General features: G+C 42.3%; 1 protein-coding gene and 1 long non-coding RNA gene across 7 annotated transcripts in view; one reads left to right on the forward strand and one right to left on the reverse strand.

The window, feature by feature from the left end:
- The window catches only part of mcamb (melanoma cell adhesion molecule b), a 48,028-nt gene that overhangs the window by 7,079 nt on the left and 22,582 nt on the right, over positions 1-18,367 (forward strand). The window lies entirely within an intron of this gene.
- On the reverse strand, positions 7,531-9,756 carry LOC146654038 (uncharacterized). The gene is made up of 2 exons (XR_014907186.1): positions 7,950-9,756; positions 7,531-7,712 (listed from the first exon to the last, which is right to left on the reverse strand). It is a non-coding gene; the product is annotated as an uncharacterized LOC146654038 (long non-coding RNA).

Below are 18,367 nucleotides of genomic sequence, written 5' to 3' on the forward strand. Positions count from 1 at the left end.
ATTAAGCGGTGAGAAAAGATTAGCTGTTTGTCCTTAAAGGGTTTGTGCTGATACCTCTACTGACCGTATTGGTATTAAAAAGTAACCCGGTAGTTTCCAATTCTTTCAACATGCATAAAAGATGGTTAACTGATGTATTCGCTATATGATACGTGCAAAAATATGACATGTGGGCAAAAAGTGGGTGGAAAAAATGTGGATAATTTAACTTGATAAGCTGTGACACGTAACACTCGTTTACCACAGGAAATAAACAAGAAGCTGCGTTTCCTTCATAAACTGCATTCTTTTTTTTTCACAGAAACGATATCTTACTTTGTAAAATAGGCCTGTTTTATTCACACATGCTTGAAGCAGTCACAACAGATTAATACATTTGTAATAAAACAAATGTTTTTCTGGAAAAAATCATTTTAGGCTTTGGTAGAATTGCTCATATTTTTGTGACTTCATGTGAAAACGGTATGAATAAGTCAGCGCTGGAAGGTGTTTGAGCTGTGAGACAGCCAGAAACCAAGACAAAACAGAACACACTTTTCAAGAAACCAATATTTGTAGCCTAAACATAAAAACTTTGTAAGTTTGTGTGACTCTTGGGAAGCATGGGAACTGTAAACTCCTCTGATATGATTGATCTCTTTCATTTCTTTAAGTGACCTCTGACCTTTTTTATTGCAGTACGAGGGATTGGGTGGCAGCACTTGAAAAGCCTCGGGATGAAGGGTCGTCTTACATCTTTGAGCTTCAGTTTTTTTTGTTTTTTTATTCGCATTCAACTCTGTTGGGAATTAATCTGACCTGTTACACTTGTTACACTTGAGCACTAGAGAGCAGTTTATATTGAGGTACTTTTATATAGCATGCCAACTATACGTTAATAAGTCATTTATTAACTACTGTTCCTCTTTCTTTCTGTTTTTGAAGCTTCGAACTCTTTACATAATTATGAAATGGCAGAGTGGGGTTTTTCTTGTTTCTTGTTTTTTTTTATCCTTGTTCCACAGAGCAGAGACACGATTGTAATCTCAGACACGATTACAATCCCTGTGGAATTATTTCATAGCAAATCAAAGCTTGAAATAAACCCAAAATGTTGTGTGGGGATTTTTAGTGATAAATCTTTTTATCGTGAAATCTCTTAGCCAAAAACATCAACGCTTTTAGATCACTGAAGCTTCTGTAGTTATTGAAAGGTGGGGCAAGAAACCAGTGTGCAGCAGTTAAATTGAGATTTGTTTTCAGATTTCATTGAATACTGTTCAACTTCTTATTTAGACTGTCTCAACCAGCAGTGCAAACAGTACATTCAAAGTCAACAGTTAATCCTGGAAACACTGTGCTTTCCTTCCCTGCGAGTATGCCATGTGGATTGTTGGTATGTCTCTTTGGCTGACTTTGATGCACAAATGCATCCAATAATAATTGCGGTTTGCCATAGCCTCTGGATGTTAACTGGAAGTATCAGCTGTTTGTCTGAGAATAGACGTGGAGAAGAGAAAAGGTCTTAATTGTTGTATTAGTTGTTCTATCACTCTTCATTAATTATAAGCTCACAGAGAAGGCTTATTAATAGTGTCTGTACGTCAGAAGCATGGAAGCAGCATTATCAGTAAACACATTAGGAGCATTTTGCCAATGAATTTATTTGTTATAGAAATACATTCACAGAACCCTGTTTTAATTTGACATATCCTAAATACCCCCCAAAAACACCAGGGCACATAAACATATATCCATTTATATTTTTCACTGTGCTTTTTCTATATACACTCTTTCTCAGGTAGAGTAGCTCAGCTGTTTTTTAACACAAACATCTAATCAGCCGATCACGTGGCAGCAACTGAGTGCATTTGGGGATATTGACATTGTAGAGACAATCTGCTGAAGTTCAAAGCGAGCATGAGAATGGGGAAGAAAAGTGATTTAAGTGATTTTGGCTAATTTAGATGTGTCATGGTTGGTGCCAGACGGGCTGGTCTGAGTACGTCTGATCTAGTAATGGTTGTGTGGGATTTTCCCACTCAACCATCTCTAGGGTTTACAGAGAATGGTCTGAAAAAGGGAAATATCCAGTGAGAGGCACTTCTCTGGGTGAAAATGCCCTGCTGATGTCAGAGGTCAGATCGCTTCGAGCTGATAAGATGCTTCCAGCAGGATAACACACCATGTCGCAAAGTTCAGATCATCTCAAACCGGTTTCTTGAACATGAGAGTGAATTCACTGTAGTCAAACAGACCTCTGGGATGTGGTGAAACGGGAGATTCACAGCCAACAAATCTGCAGCAGCTGTGTGACGCTATCATGTCATCACGGACCAAAATGTTTTCAGCACCTTTGCTGAAATCACCTGCAGTTCTGAATAAAGTGGCCAGCTTGTACAAATTGCATATGTGAGCTCTCAGTATTGACCAATCCTGCAAAACCTCTCTTACTTTTGTAAATTCAGACTTTTTGTGACAATCTAAAGATCTGGGTTATGAAATTACTAATGTCAAAAACTTTTTTGAGACTATTTAAGAATAAATAGATCAATTTCTACTGACAGCTTATTACTTCCAGACTAAAATTCTGGTATGTTTGAATGATTTTTGTCAGTCACACCGACTCTGATGGCAAACTGATGGTTTTAAGTGATCTTCGGGCCTTAAGTAATGATTAACATTCTCGAGCATTGCAGAAACTTCACCTAAATGTTGAAACGAACACTTTCACAATGTCAGAGAGAATGTGGGATGTGTGATCCGGTGACCATATTGTGAAAGAATTTCTCTCCAGAATTTCTTCATAACGCTGGTGACATTGCAAAACTCACACTTTGCTCATTTTGTAAGGAAATGATTTTTATATCATGGTACGCCGCAAAAACCTTTCTACTAATGTGACAACCATGAATCATCCTGTTGTAATGAGTGCACAATCTCTTCTCTACTTTGACATTCTTGCATTTGTGTATGCACCCCCCGTTTCTGCTGTGGGTAACCCAAAACCCGAGAATATGTCTGGGCTACATCCTGGAAACAGCTGGACAAAAATCATATTGCATGCATGTAGGTTGAACGTATGCATGCTCCTGTCCCTGGATCTGCTTTCTTAGAGGAGGATGAGTTGAGCTGATGCTTTGGCCTCGGGATAAAAATTATGGTGAGACTTTATGAGCCAAATTATATGAGCTGTACTTTATATAAAAATACAGCATGGCTCTCTGCAGAGTTCGAGAAACTGCACAGTCACTAATTCAAGCACAAGCATGAATAATCACATGGGTGAATGCCAGTTTAATGTGATGGTGGGAACAATGTTTGGTGCAGAGGAGTCTTTGCTATTAAATGTCTCTTTATGGGTCATAAAGAGTTTTTGTGTACATGTGTAAAGAGAAATACTAATACTATTTTCGTTACTTTAATTTGAACGATTATCATTTATACTTAATGCAGACCAGAAATCCAGAATCTCCAATTATTGGAATATTTCCTAAGGTCACTCAAAAAGGATTTACAGTACAGAGATGTCCAAGTGTGTTCACTCACACAGTCCATACTTTGTTGTGGCTTCTTTATGACAAATCACTGCATCATTGGCTTCCTTTGGCCTGCCTCTAATTTTTGAGATGGGTGTTTCTCATCTTTGTCTTGATAGGTCAGGTGGGCTGTTTAGCCAATCAAACACGCTAATAACGAGATCAGCAAACCTGCCCACATTGGCAATGTGGGCAGGTGCTAAGTGCTGCTGGAAAGGAAAATTGGTTCGTCCACAGATGGAAACATGATTTTGGACTTGATAGAGCACTACGGACCCACCAGCCACCAACACCATCAGGAGGACATGGCAAATCCTCACTGACTGCAGAAACACCTTCGATTCTGCACTTCTATACTCTTCCTCCAGACTCTAGGACCTTAATTTCCTAATGAAATGCAAATTTTATATGTCATTTCTTTTAAAGTTCTCCAATGGACTTTAATTAAAAATCTGCAAAAATTCCCGTAGGTGCTTGTGCACTATGTTCTGCTAAAAATTTCCCTTCCAGTCAAATTTTGGTTAATTTGCGTTGATACAGCACTCTGCAAACAGCCAGCCTTTGCAGCGCTGACCTTCTGTGGCTTACACTCCTTGTGGAAGGCAGACTTCCAGACCTATGCTGAACAAGAGAGACACTAAAGGTTTAAGGGACATTTTTGAGACACGATCTCAATAACTACCACGAAATAAAAAACTCAAGAATTCTCTCTTTACAGAGTATAGTACCACATTTATATCTCAAAAATCTTATCAAAGAAAAGAACTTTTACTAAGAGTATCCACACAGCTGCAGGCTATCAGGCTGCGAATATGTGACCCTGAAAAACATCAATGAGACATTAAAGCAGGAGAATAGTAAAACCGGTACCTGCAGAAATGCTGTCAGAGGAGTTTGAGATGGAAACAAGGTGAGTCTATGAGGACGGCCTTTGATTTTCCATTGTTCAAGAGTGAACTGTGGTTTGCAGACTCCACTGCGGGCACACCTGCAAAGCTGTTGGAAAACTCTGTGCGACTGATGTAATCTGGCATAATGCACAGTCTAACGTGTTCTTGAAAGCAGTTCATGACACCCAGGAGAGAGGGGTGGAAAAAAGTGTGCATGTGTTTTAAATTTGAGATCTAAAGTTCAGTTTGAAACCACAGCAGAGATGGAGGCTTCAAACAGCATCAATTTCAATCATATATTGGAGGAATTGTTATGTAATTGGTGAGAATAAAGGTGAGGGAGTAGTAGCAGTGGCTGCAGAGGAATGTGGAATCGTCTCCGTCAAAGGCTGATGCACTGCTGGGGAAACTGTCTCTCTTCCACCCCGAAGCTGATTTAGTGCTCCGCCGTCTCTTGTTGCAGCTCTGAGGTCAAACACACACACAGTCTCTCTGTGTCTCTGTGCTAAGTGTTGTCAGTGTGTGGGTCATATGTTGGGCTATTGAAAAGGGAAAAACTACAATTCTTTTTTAAATCTTGATTTTTTTTCTCATGTAGCTCTCATTGGGTGCTGTTACCAAAGGAGTGTGTGTGTGGAGCGTGAGACAGGTGAGACAGGATGATTGGCCTGTGGTGGACAGACTAGTGTGGCCTTCAACTTGGAATTTATTTGGTGAATATCTGGTGGATGAAAGAGAATAAGAGCAGCTTAAACTTAAGGTTTGAAGAGCTCAAATCTCTGGGACAATCTGCACGGAGGAATAAAAACACTGTCCAAGATGTCTCACATTCAGAGACCACAACCAAAGCCAGAAATGCTGTGTGGAACAATAAGAACTAACCGAGCGCGCCCTGACATATAACATGTTGGTTTGTGATTTAATTTGCATGGGTTAAATTAGCCTTTACTTTCTGTGTACCACTGTGCACCTGGTGTCAGTCTGCAATAACACTTAAATCATCTCATTTTCCATGCTTTGTTGTGTTGTTTACAGCACGAACATGATAGCATGTAGAAGCTGCTCACACGCGTGTTGATCCTTGGACCTAATGTGTCCGCCGGGAGCTGTGCTGGCGCAAGTGGAGATGGGAGGCTTGTTGGGGATCTCGGCCTGCTCTCTGTTAGTTCAACACCCTGCTTAATAATGGATGTTGTTTTTGTGCTGATCTAATGCACATTAGGATCCTTTTAACCTAATGCAACCTACGAGCCCTCAGCCCTGACGCCGTGCCGCTGACTCCTCAGAGCAGACTGGTGTGTTTGCTGCGGCTTCACAGTATTTAGTTATGGCAGATAACTGCTGGTTAACGGTTCCACTGTTTGTGTTTCCCCCTCTTCTATTAGGGTATGTTTTAAAACTTCATTAGTTTTAATGTTCTAGCTAATTTATTTTTCCAAACAAAGTTCCTTCTTTTCAGATGAAACTGAAATATTTGCGTGTATCTGGGTCACGCTGCACATTCAAGACACTGAAAGTGGCTGATATGATTCATTCATTTCATTTCAGTCTGCGTTCGAAGTAGAAACAGCTGATGCTCTCAAAAGAGATCATTGTTTTCGCCGCAAGGCTTGCTTCATAATTCAGCACAAACACCGCAGCATGTGGGGCATTTAAAACTGACTTTTTTTTATTTGTCCTGTGATAAGTAGGCAAAGCTTTTGGCGACCAAAGCATGTGAGCAAGAGATGTGTGAGCATCAACGCTGGCGTTGTTTTTGTGAGATCCTGAGATGACGTTAGTGTGAATAACGGCATTAACCAAAAATCCACTGCAGCCCTTTAAAGGCTCGTAATGATATCTTTACCTCTGTTACGATGTACCACCCAGTGAAATGTCTGGATACCTCAGATTGATGAATTACTGAAGATGGAGTAACAGAGCACATAAAGGTTTCCCAGTCCATGAGACTTTTAGCTCTTGCATGTTACAAATGACAAAAATCAAACACAGGAATGCTTTTATTATTAAATGCTTTACTTGATGTTCATGTGAAATACAAGCCCTCAAAAAGTCTTGGAAAAGTCTTGAGCCACCCCTCATTTCTTTATATTTTAGCTTCTAAAGAGCCATTTTTAAAGCAGCCTTGAGCAACCCTTCTCCAGGTTTTCTGGGGATCCTAAAAAGTTAAAAGATAAAAGTTTTACTACTTTCAGTAAAACTCTAAACCTGTTTTAAACTTTGTTGCAATATATATAGAAACGAGGGGTGGCAACGACACTCCCCACTTATGGAGACTACATTGCACGTGTGGACCACAGAAGTATGAATTAAGCGTTAAGTGCAGTGAGAAAAATACACTCCTGTCAGTTTTCAGGCTCTAGGAATGGCAGCTGCTAAAGAATTAGTCTTTGTGATACTCGCACTTTAAGAATGTCGTTTTATCTGCTTTAATGAACACTTAAAAAGACGACATCTGCACACAAAGGATGTAAAAACAAAATGAATCGTTATTTCTGTCCACCTCAGAGTCAGTGGATTGCAAGCTTGAAGTTTGTGTATCAGGGATCTATCTTTAGCCACAATATGCCAGCAGCACACAGCACACATCTCATACTTCTGAAGCCATGTCATGAGACCGCTCTCTGCCCCCCCTGCCCTTCCCTCCTCTCGGTTTCTGTATCGTTACGATCAGCGTAGCACAAAAATATTGTCCCTGTTGGCCTTTCCCATACTTCCAAACTACGTGTGTTATTTTATTGCTGGTTGCTTGCAGAGCATCTGATTACGGAGACCGTTTTTGCAGTCTTGGGACGTGGGAAAGAGGATGAAGGGGGCGTTTGTACCATTATGGGAGCAGATATAAGGAAATGGCCCTGTGAGATTTATTCCACTACACTCATAGACAGTAACGCAAGTGAGCATCAGTGTGTCAGATTGTGAGAGTAATTACACAGTGTTTTCTTTCTTTTTTTTTTTTAATATTATGAGAGTAGTGGAATTAGACATGGGAAAATGACCTCATCCTACATGAAGTCAAAAGTCACAGAGTGGACACATTTTTAAAAGTCTGTGAGTTTCTTTTTTTTTCTTTTTTTTTTTTTTAAATGACATCAGAAACAGCAGTATGCGACATTACGTGATGGCAGAGCTTCAGTTCATCCTTTGTCATTTTTTTTTTTTTTTTTTTTTTTTTTTTTTAATAAATAGGACAGGGGGAATGAATGAGAGAAAGAGGGGGAGAGAAAGAAAGAAAACCAAAGGGGAGAAGAGACGGTGAGAAGGGGGGGGAAGAGAGAGAAAAAAAAAAGAACTCCTGGGTCACCTGTATGGAGAAAAAAAAAAAAAAACAAACAAAAAAACAAACAGCAAACAACAAAGAGCAACATAATAATAGAGAAAACAAAGCACCATCACAATAAACTAGCTAGTCATAGATATCAATATTTACTAAATAATAAACGATATTGTGCAGCACGCAAGATAGACAGCGCACAGTGTGCTTTGAGGCAGCAGCCAAGAAAGCTTTAGTCCGCGTCTGTGAATACCCATGTGTGCATACCTGTGTGGATCAGCATGCTTGCATTCCAAAGGTTTCTCCATGTAATGATCTGCTAGGGAGTGTGGGGGGGCCACAGCCCCGTCCTCCAGGGTGTGAAGCGGGTATGGAGGAGATCAAAACTCCAGACATCCAGAGGCCCCCAGAACACAAGAGACCATGGAAGACCAACAGAGGGGCAGCCGCGCCACTGTTCCAGTAAGAGCTGAGGAGAGTCCCAGATGAGGGCTCGCCCAGCAGCCGCGGAGCAGAAGTCAGGGGGAGTTGCAGTGACGCGCCCGTGAGCTCCGCCGGCCCCCAGCTGTGCCTGAGTGACCGAGCCCCAGGCCGAGAGGCCGGGGGCACCCCACCTCCAAAGGGGCCCGAGCGAGCCCCAGGCCCCAGGCCCCGACAAGCGGCCGCCAAGGAGTGAGCCGGTGTGTACCCGGACGCCCACCCCCAGACACAAAGAACCACCAACACACCGACACCTGAGGGAGTCCGCCACCGGCAGGGGAAGTGGTGGTGGGTGGAGATAGGCCTCCAAACCTTGGAGGGCCTGAGGTGTCCCCAGAGAGGTGGCGTCTGATACCCAACCTGACATATAGACACAGACATACAGGCACACACAGACACAAACATCCATTCCCACCCTCATGCTCTCATATGCACTCACTCCACACTCAACCAACGTGGAGACAGACATAAAGAGACGCTGTACACACAATCACACTCCCCAAGCGTACTCTACAAACCGGGTCTAGGTACCCTTGCCCCTGGAGGGGGGAATTGCACCCAGACCCAGGTGGTGTTACCCTTTTCCCTGCGGTGGGGAGAGGCAGACCACCCCGACTCCGCAGCAGCAGGGAGGCCCCACACCCCAGACCGCAGTCGGACGGCCAACTCCTCCTACTAGCCCTCCCGCTCCAGCAGGCCGCAGAGAATGGGGGTGGGAGAAGACTCCAAACCTCCCTCCACCCGCTCATTGTAGTGTTGATGCATATGTGTTCTAAGGTGCAATTAAAACCCAGGAGGGCATGGAGCTACCTGCCATGGAGCAGCAGGTAAGCGCATAGTCCCTCCTGCTAGCCCTCAATGACTAAGTGTATTTAAAATTGAGAGGTGGGCAACGACGTCAGGGGTGGGGTATACACCCTGATGGTAATTTGGACTCCGTGATTGTGCCCACCCCCAAGATCCTATATGTATGTGTAATGAGAGTGTGAATAATGTGAATGTCTAAGTTGTGGGATAAAATTGAGGCAGAGGCAGCCAGAAGGGGACGGGGGGGGGGGTAGCCTCCTCTGCACCCTGGTGACATACCCCCACTCCAAGGCCCTGCATGTGTGGGTGGTTGTGGAGGAGCGGGAAGAGGGAGGCAGCTGGAGATGGGGAGGGAAGGAAGGGAGGGGCAGGTAACCCCTCCCTGGGGCCAGCTCCCCCGCTGACCCCAGTAGGCACTCCCACCCTCCGCGACCCGCCAGGGAAGGGGGGCCCAGGCCCATCAGACCGGGGCCCAGTGCAGTAGCGCCCCCCGGCTCCACAGAGCCCTGGACAGTCCACCCAACCCCACCACAGAGAAAACTGCACCCACCCCACCATCCACACATCTTCCAGACTACATAAGACGGTAAACGCCCAGGCTGAGATCTTCCTCCACCTCTCCTGTATCTCCCCCTCCTGCAGAGAGTTCCTGAAGAGAAGAAAGCTCCTGCAAGATGTGACCATCCCCCCCACCAGTTGAAGAGCCCCCCAGGCGGCTCGACGCACCGGCGGCACCTTGCTCCAGGGCCGGGCCCCCATGCACCCACCCGCCCAGGCTGCTGTCATAGTTTTTGTGAGATCCTGAGATGACGTTAGTGTGAATAACGGCATTAACCAAAAATCCACTGCAGCCCTTTAAAGGCTCGTAATGATATCTTTACCTCTGTTACGATGTACCACCCAGTGAAATGTCTGGATACCTCAGATTGATGAATTACTGAAGATGGAGTAACAGAGCACATAAAGGTTTCCCAGTCCATGAGACTTTTAGCTCTTGCATGTTACAAATGACAAAAATCAAACACAGGAATGCTTTTATTATTAAATGCTTTACTTGATGTTCATGTGAAATACAAGCCCTCAAAAAGTCTTGGAAAAGTCTTGAGCCACCCCTCATTTCTTTATATTTTAGCTTCCAAAGAGCCATTTTTAAAGCAGCCTTGAGCAACCCTTCTCCAGGTTTTCTGGGGATCCTAAAAAGTTAAAAGATAAAAGTTTTACTACTTTCAGTAAAACTCTAAACCTGTTTTAAACTTTGTTGCAATATATATAGAAACGAGGGGTGGCAACGACACTCCCCACTTATGGAGACTACATTGCACGTGTGGACCACAGAAGTATGAATTAAGCGTTAAGTGCAGTGAGAAAAATACACTCCTGTCAGTTTTCAGGCTCTAGGAATGGCAGCTGCTAAAGAATTAGTCTTTGTGATACTCGCACTTTAAGAATGTCGTTTTATCTGCTTTAATGAACACTTAAAAAGACGACATCTGCACACAAAGGATGTAAAAACAAAATGAATCGTTATTTCTGTCCACCTCAGAGTCAGTGGATTGCAAGCTTGAAGTTTGTGTATCAGGGATCTATCTTTAGCCACAATATGCCAGCAGCACACAGCACACATCTCATACTTCTGAAGCCATGTCATGAGACCGCTCTCTGCCCCCCCTGCCCTTCCCTCCTCTCGGTTTCTGTATCGTTACGATCAGCGTAGCACAAAAATATTGTCCCTGTTGGCCTTTCCCATACTTCCAAACTACGTGTGTTATTTTATTGCTGGTTGCTCGCAGAGCATCTGATTACGGAGACCGTTTTTGCAGTCTTGGGACGTGGGAAAGAGGATGAAGGGGGCGTTTGTACCATTATGGGAGCAGATATAAGGAAATGGCCCTGTGAGATTTATTCCACTACACTCATAGACAGTAACGCAAGTGAGCATCAGTGTGTCAGATTGTGAGAGTAATTACACAGTGTTTTCTTTCTTTTTTTTTTTAATATTATGAGAGTAGTGGAATTAGACATGGGAAAATGACCTCATCCTACATGAAGTCAAAAGTCACAGAGTGGACACATTTTTAAAAGTCTGTGAGTTTCTGAGTGTGTGGGCATAGCAGAATAGAATAATAAGGAAACTCTGAACACGGGGAAGTACATCTTGTTGAAAAAGTAATTATCAAAGGCCGGGGAAGGGAGTGAACTCTCTTTGGAGCGTAGCTGCGGAGGGAAGACCAAAGAGCTGCGTATCAAAGAGGGGCTGGCCTCAGGTCTTTGAAACCTGCTGCTGAAGGCCTGTCCACAGATCTGTTTATGTTCTGGGACTGCTCAGAAATTTCCAGCACTCTTACACTAATTTAAATGCCCTGATTTTCCTTGACGTTTATTAAAAAATCAAAAAATGGGAGTAAAGTTTTTCAATGTGACTCGTGTGGGCTTATGAAAGTGTCTGTGGAGCTTCTGGATTGTCAGGATTATGTTACTAGGAGAAATCACGATAGCAAAATGGGACGAATGACAAAGTAAACGCTGGTGATTCGAGTAGGAAAAGAAAACGTTGACTCACTGAACAAACCCACCGGTCATAGCCAGACGGTCTTTATGCTTACCTCACCATTGGCAGAGGCCTGGTTGGTAGATTTAAGGTGGCGTTATTCCAGGTATATGCAGGTGACATGACAGAAAACATGGATAAAGTAATGGTAGAATCCTCCATGAATGCTGTGCTATGTGTCATTTTAGTTTTGTGAGGAAGAGTGAAGCTACCTGTGCTGCCTTCACAATAACAGGGTGGTGATATTTGGGATATTAAAATGCATTTTCACACAAGTCTTCTTCTTTCTTCTTCTTCTCCTTCTCCTCCTCCTCCTCCTCCTCCTTAACTTAACATCAACTTTTCAGCTAATTGTTGAGGGAAGAAAGAGCTCTCTGTCTTTTTTAATTTCCACAGCTCCGTTTAAAACACTTCAAGTGCTGTCAGAGGTGACCTTATAACAGAGCCATTCAAAGGTTTATTAGTGTTCTGTTGTAACAGTTGTGAGTCAGCAGAGCCCTCTCTGAAAGACACAGTCTGAGACCCGAGCCAGGTCTAGCTTCGCCTGATCACTGTAACAGGTGGTCCGCTGAAATGTAATATAGTCAGCCTAGTCCCTCGCTATCTCCCCTGATGTGTGGTCTGCTCTGATTCTCTCCACTGTATTTACATTCTTTGTGTACTCCGTCTCCTCTGCCTTTTTGGAAAACGTTAATTCTGATGGCATGTTGAGTGGATCTGGCCGGCATTTGGCTCCAGAACACCCCGGGGATCTGTGTGTGCTGGAGAAAGTGTCTGGCAGGTCAGCGTGACAAGTTGACCTTGTTTTCTCTGAAGCATTGTGAGAACGTGCAATTTGGTTGCTACAGCTGCCACCGTCCATCTCTTTGTCATTGGACTCAACAATTTAAACATCACCTGATCCCGCGCGGGCCCCAGACAGAGGAGTGCTCTGTTCCTACTCGCAATGCAGTGCAATATGGCTTCCTCTATCATCTATAATACTTTCAGTTCTTTCTTTGATTAAAAGTCTGTGCAACATCAGAAGGTGGCATCCTGGTGAGCTAAGTCTGCACCTAGTGTGCCTCTGACTTTGTTCAAAAACATAAAAACGCCCAGTCTCCTTCTCCACATCTTCTTTTTTTTTTTTTTTTTTATCAGAAGAGCATCTGTCTAGTAAAAGCAGAACCCCCCACCAAAAATAATCTCATAAAGATGCAATAAAAAAATCACAGGTGCCGTTTCTCTGGACCAAAAGAAGACACATTTTTATATAGAATTAAAGATAAATTGAACTATCATAGTTTACAGTCTGCATGCTGTAAATTGCTAAGGTCTAATTAATGCATTTTAAATGCATAAATATTTTAAAAGTACAATAAGTTAATTCTTACTTCGTCTCTCTGTCTTTTTCTATTTTCCAGGCGCACGGCTGTAAATGAAAGCAATACTGTGAAACTGTCCTTTAGATCAGAGGTGGGCATTTAATTTTCCCAATGGGCCACATGAGACACTGGGACTGTTGTGGAGTGCCGCACCAGTAATCTTATAAAGAGATCAAAGTAATACTGAGCAGAATTGATTTCAGCTTATTGCTAAATATGTGGTGTCCAGGCACAGCATCCTGTTTCAGTGGATAGAGCATCAATTCTGCTCAATATTACTTTAATCAATATTAATTCATTTAATTTTTCATATCTCTCGGCTGGCCTGAGAACGCCTTGGTGTTCCCCCGGACAAGCTGGAGGAGGTGGCTGGGGAGATGGAGGTCTGGGCTTGTCTGCTTAGGCTGCTGCCTGGCAATAAGTGTAAGAACATGTATGATGTGATTAATTTACTGTCTTTATAAGCTTTATATAACTTTATTGGTGCGGTCCTTCATAACAGTCCCAGTATCCCAGGTGATGTTATGTTCTAGGTGTTTATTGCACTTGTTTGTACACTCCGACCTCCTGCGTAGTGTTAGTGTTGGTCAAAATCACTCACGGTGCCCTAAAGATTGAATCAGCGCTCAACATTTTCTTAAACAGCAAAATCAACACCTAACCAGATAACTTGCCATCAGCTGATTCAACTCATCTGTTAATGGTTGATTTTGGTTAATTGATTGATTGAATATTATCTCATGCATAAAATAATACGCCCAGATGTTTTTTCCAAGTTCCAGAAACAAAGGCAGCTTATAAAACCATTCTGCCGTCGTCATTACACCAAAACATTTATAACAACTTGGATATTTTTAACTCAATTTAAAAAAAAAAAAGGAGAAGAAAGAAATCAGACTGGTACTCATTTTCTTCTAACACACACAAGCTGTTATCTTCCTGGATAATTTTCACTCTAATGACTTCAAATGCAAGAGAAAAGACGCTTGTTTGCACCTGTGCAAATAAATCTTCCAGCTGTGTTTCAGATCTAGCAAGTTCCTTCTACGTGCGTTCATCCCGCGTGATTAGCTGGCTATTCAGCACTAATGATCTGAAATGTGTGCTTAGTTTGATACTGATGAGCGTCATCTGGTTGAATCGCTCTTGATATGTTCACACTGAGTCCAGTTTTTAGATGCTGCTTCTGTTTGCTGCTGTCGGCAGGTACTCATGAGAGCTGCTGTGTGCAGCCAACATGGAGCCATCCGCCTGGCCAAAAGTTGCATCAGTGTCTCCTCTGCATGGGAGTCCTGATTAATTACCTAAAGCCTCACTAACTTGTAACAGCTAATGCAAGCCAACAGGGTAAAAAGGAGCATGCATATTCATGAAGGGAAACCAGAACAATCACCCAGGTCTAAGAGGCTTCTGGTATTGACGCGTTAATGGAGAGATCCTTAACAATTGGCTTTGTGAACTGTGGATAATAAAAATATGAAAGATTATCTGCACGAATACAGCATGCACAATTGTTTGCAAGATATGAGAAATGCGTAACAAAATCCAGTGGTGACACATCATGTATATTTATTAATCCATGCTGGAGAAAAGTCAATCTTTCTTTTATTTGAGTGGATTACTCATGGCATTATGGAGAAATGTGCCTGCTGTGCCAGAGATGTGTGTGTGTGTGTGTGTGTGTGTGTGTGTGTGTGTGTGGGGGGGGGGGGGGGGGGGGGTGTCTTGGTCTTGCGTGGCATATGTGCATTAAAATGCTTCATGTGACAAGGACTTCACTGTGTGTTTGCAAGAGTTACATTCTTTTGCACCATTTCACTGAGACGAGTTGACCAAACTCAGTTGTTCTACAGTGGATTTGTCAATCTGTCGAATATGTCTACAGAGAAAGTCAATGGCATTTATTTATTTAGAGATAAAGAATAAATGTGGATGTATTCCTGTTCACTGAGCCCTGTTATTAGCCGAAAAAAACAGAAGAATCTCAGTTATAGACGCATCAATACTTTATTTTTTACGTAACATAATCTTGAAATGAAATAGTGCTAATAGTGTAAATAGATAAGAACTTTGATCCATTTTAAAACTCTTTCTAACAAGATAAGAAGATATTATTTAGCTTCACTAATTCAACCGTGAGTCCTGTGACATGAGCAGGTGCAGTTTAATCTCCAGCTGCACGCGAGATACTTTAGTTGCGTAGATTATAGCAAGCTATGTTCGAAGAGGGAAAGAGAAAGATGCAGAGGAAGGGGATGGTATCCATAAACAATTAAGGAAACTCGAGGAAGCAATTTTATTTTTAGCTTTTATTTTTAGTCATATCTGCCATTGCAACTAAAGGCAACATCAGAAATTATTTTGTTGCCTCCTTGATCTTAGACAAAGGTACAAGGTCACGCTAACGCAACATTCATTTCTTATTAGTAGAAATATAACTAAAGTCTACTGATCCATTCAATGTAATCAGTGTAATCCATCCATCCTCCATCTTCTTTCCCAAATCGTTTTTGGGGGCTTTTCTTGCCTTTAATCGATGTTTTTAGTGAAGAGGAGACATGAAAGCGAGGAGAAAGAGAGCACGTGGCCTCGGGTCAGAATCAAACCCAGGCTGCTACATTTGGTTTTGCGGCATGCGGGTACATGCTCAGCCACTGAGCTAAAACGTCTTCATTTCTTTGTTTATTTGATAAATAAAAAGATAATCAGTGTTCCTTTTTGGGCCTCTCCAGCGTTCCTCTTGTGTTTATATTAGCCCAGCTGTGACCTTTTAGCTAGCCAACATGCCAACTACATCCGGCAATTTACTTTTCCACTTCAACAGTTACTTTATCAATGTTTAATAATAATAAAAATAATTACAAGCTAAACTAATTTATACAAAGATTAAAAAAAAACATTTGTGGGGAGTTCGTATTTTTAGTTAGCAGAAAATCTTTTCTTGATGTCAAGATGAACCAAAAATGCAGATTATGATCTTCTCATTTAAAGCTGCAATTGTGTGAAATTTTCTCCGCTACATGTCATTAGATTGCAGATTCTGTTTTCATATCCCTCAGGATTCAATGGCATAATCCCAGCTACGGTAGCTGCTATAGGACAAACGTGTTAGTCAACCACGAGGGATCAAAAAAGATCAGATTTAGACTGTACCCCATGACTGCCAAAACCAAATAATGTCAGCACTTAGAAATAAATAAGGAAGTAAAAAACCAATGCGGTAGCTTAATTAAATACTTTGCAGTATTTTATGTTCACCCTCAGGTCACCTCAAAAACACACCGTTCATCAGGAGTGAGTGAACTCCTATTGCTTCAACAACTATTACTTTTTAGCTTTAGCTGCACTTTATACAGTCTGTTTGACTTGTAAATGTATTTTATAAACCATATTGAGATCTTAATACGTTGTTAAATATGCAAAGATTTAATGTTTAGTGATTTAACTTTAATTCACGGTATCGTCTGAGGTTTTTTCTCTTTATGTGCGATATCTTCACCTGACGATCTTTTGTTCTTTTGTACTGTGTGGGGAAAAAAAATGATTAAAAGCCCGACTGCAGCATGAAGGGGAGACAGCTTGTTTGGAAGGTAAAAACATTAAGTAGGCTGATGAAAAATTTACAGAGACTACAGTTCCAACATTTGCAAAGCCATAGCTGCCTCTCTGTGATAATGCAGCTGCTTTGAATAGCTGTCATTACAAATGCCTGGCTGCTGAGTGGTTTTGAAGCCGTTTCATGACCCGACTGGGAAACTGCACCCTGAAGCTTGTCAGGAGCAAATAAAAGTTCTGGCACTTTGAATGGCTCTCTCCTTTATCTTTAGCCTGATTGCATTTCCTCCGTGTTAGATACAGCAAGTGTGCCGCTGAGGGATTACGGCGTGATAAATGTCAGAGGCCACAGCAACTCTCAGAGACCTAAATACAACCTGTACAGCCACCTTGATTCCTCTCTTTCCCTCTTTCTTCCCTCCTCTCTATCTGATCTATCTCATCTATGGTCTATTCACTTTTCTCAGACTTATTTACATCTGTACAAAAAGCAGCCTGGCTGAGGCACCGTCCTCCTCATGCTCCCTCTCACTCTCTCAGCCTATTTCTGGTGTCAGTGAGGTATATGATCTGCTGTATCATATAAGCAAACAAGCTTGATAGGCCATTGTTATTCTTAGATGTAGGAGGGCTGGAAACATGTCACCGAGCTGTCGCCTCATTTCACCAGCACGCATATGGGAAATTATTTGGTTTACATACACGGGAGGCATGCATCCTGTTCTTCACGACAGAGTCCAGGGCAGTAAATTTAGCATATTAATTATAATTAGATTCAATACGGTCCTTGTTATTTTTAAGATAATTAAGCTCTCGTGTGCTGTCCTGTTTATGCTGCCTTTATGCCTCTCAGCAGTGCTGTCACCAGACAGGATAGCGCACAGATTATGGCCATTAAAAATAGGACTGACCAGCTCGCAGTACAGCGAGATAAGCTCTGCTGCCTCCATGTTACTTCTTCTTCTCTGGAGTATAACATTCGATGGTCGTCCATTCATGTTTTGATCCAGCGGATTCTCAGACTTTTCTTTTGGGCATAAACATGAATTGAGGGAATCCTTGCTATGTAAATATTAATACAGCATCTTAAAATGTAACCCTGGGACAGAGGAAGCTGATTATACAAGGACACCGTAATGCAAACAGAACTGCACTTTCTCTCCTTTAGATAAATGAATTCAGGGCCGTGTCTGCCTGCTGACCGCTGCAAATTCACTGAATTAAGCGTTTGGGGAGCAGCGAATGAAACGTAGCAGAGAATGAAGTGTGTCATGTGCTAGCTGCTCTCAGATGTTTGCAGTAACATAACGATGTGCTTATTTCATGAGCCGAGGCTTAAGTTCAGGTCAGTAGTTACAGCTTAGTGACGTGTGTGTGCGTCTGTGAGCGCACATCTCACAGACAGACAAAAAAACCACGCCAGGTTTCCTATGTCTGTTTTCCATCGACCTTAGTAATCGTCTCCTCGGCCGCTGCTTGCTTTGATCTGATCTTTTTCTTTCTGTCAAATCTGAGAAACTGCTTCTAGCCCCTTCTGGGAGCAGACTTAACATCAGCCTGTTCCTCCATATTTGGGATATTTTGACAGATAGCGCCCCCGTTTCACCTGAAATCTTGCTCTTGCTCTTATTTAAAACAGAGAAAACACAGTTTTTATGAAGACAGTCAGGAAATATCGGTAATAAATGAATCTGTCAAGTTGGAGGGTTTTGAAAATGAACATGCCAGGCTTTAGTTTCCCTACAATATTTGCTTAGGCACTGACAACACAGGTTAAGGAAGGAAAGCCCGATAGATTATGTTGGCTAAACGTATTCACACGGGTGGGGTGGGGGGTGTTTGTTGGAGTCACGGTCCTGCACTTTATTTCCTGTCAAAAATCTAACTGGAAAACAAAGAAGTAGAATTTCCCTCCTGTGCGGTGTAAGATG

The sequence above is a fragment of the Rhamphochromis longiceps genome, linkage group LG14 (assembly GCF_057381845.1).
Source record: "Rhamphochromis longiceps isolate RC_006_pf linkage group LG14, R_longiceps_female_GT1.1, whole genome shotgun sequence".
Lineage (NCBI taxonomy): Eukaryota > Metazoa > Chordata > Actinopteri > Cichliformes > Cichlidae > Rhamphochromis > Rhamphochromis longiceps.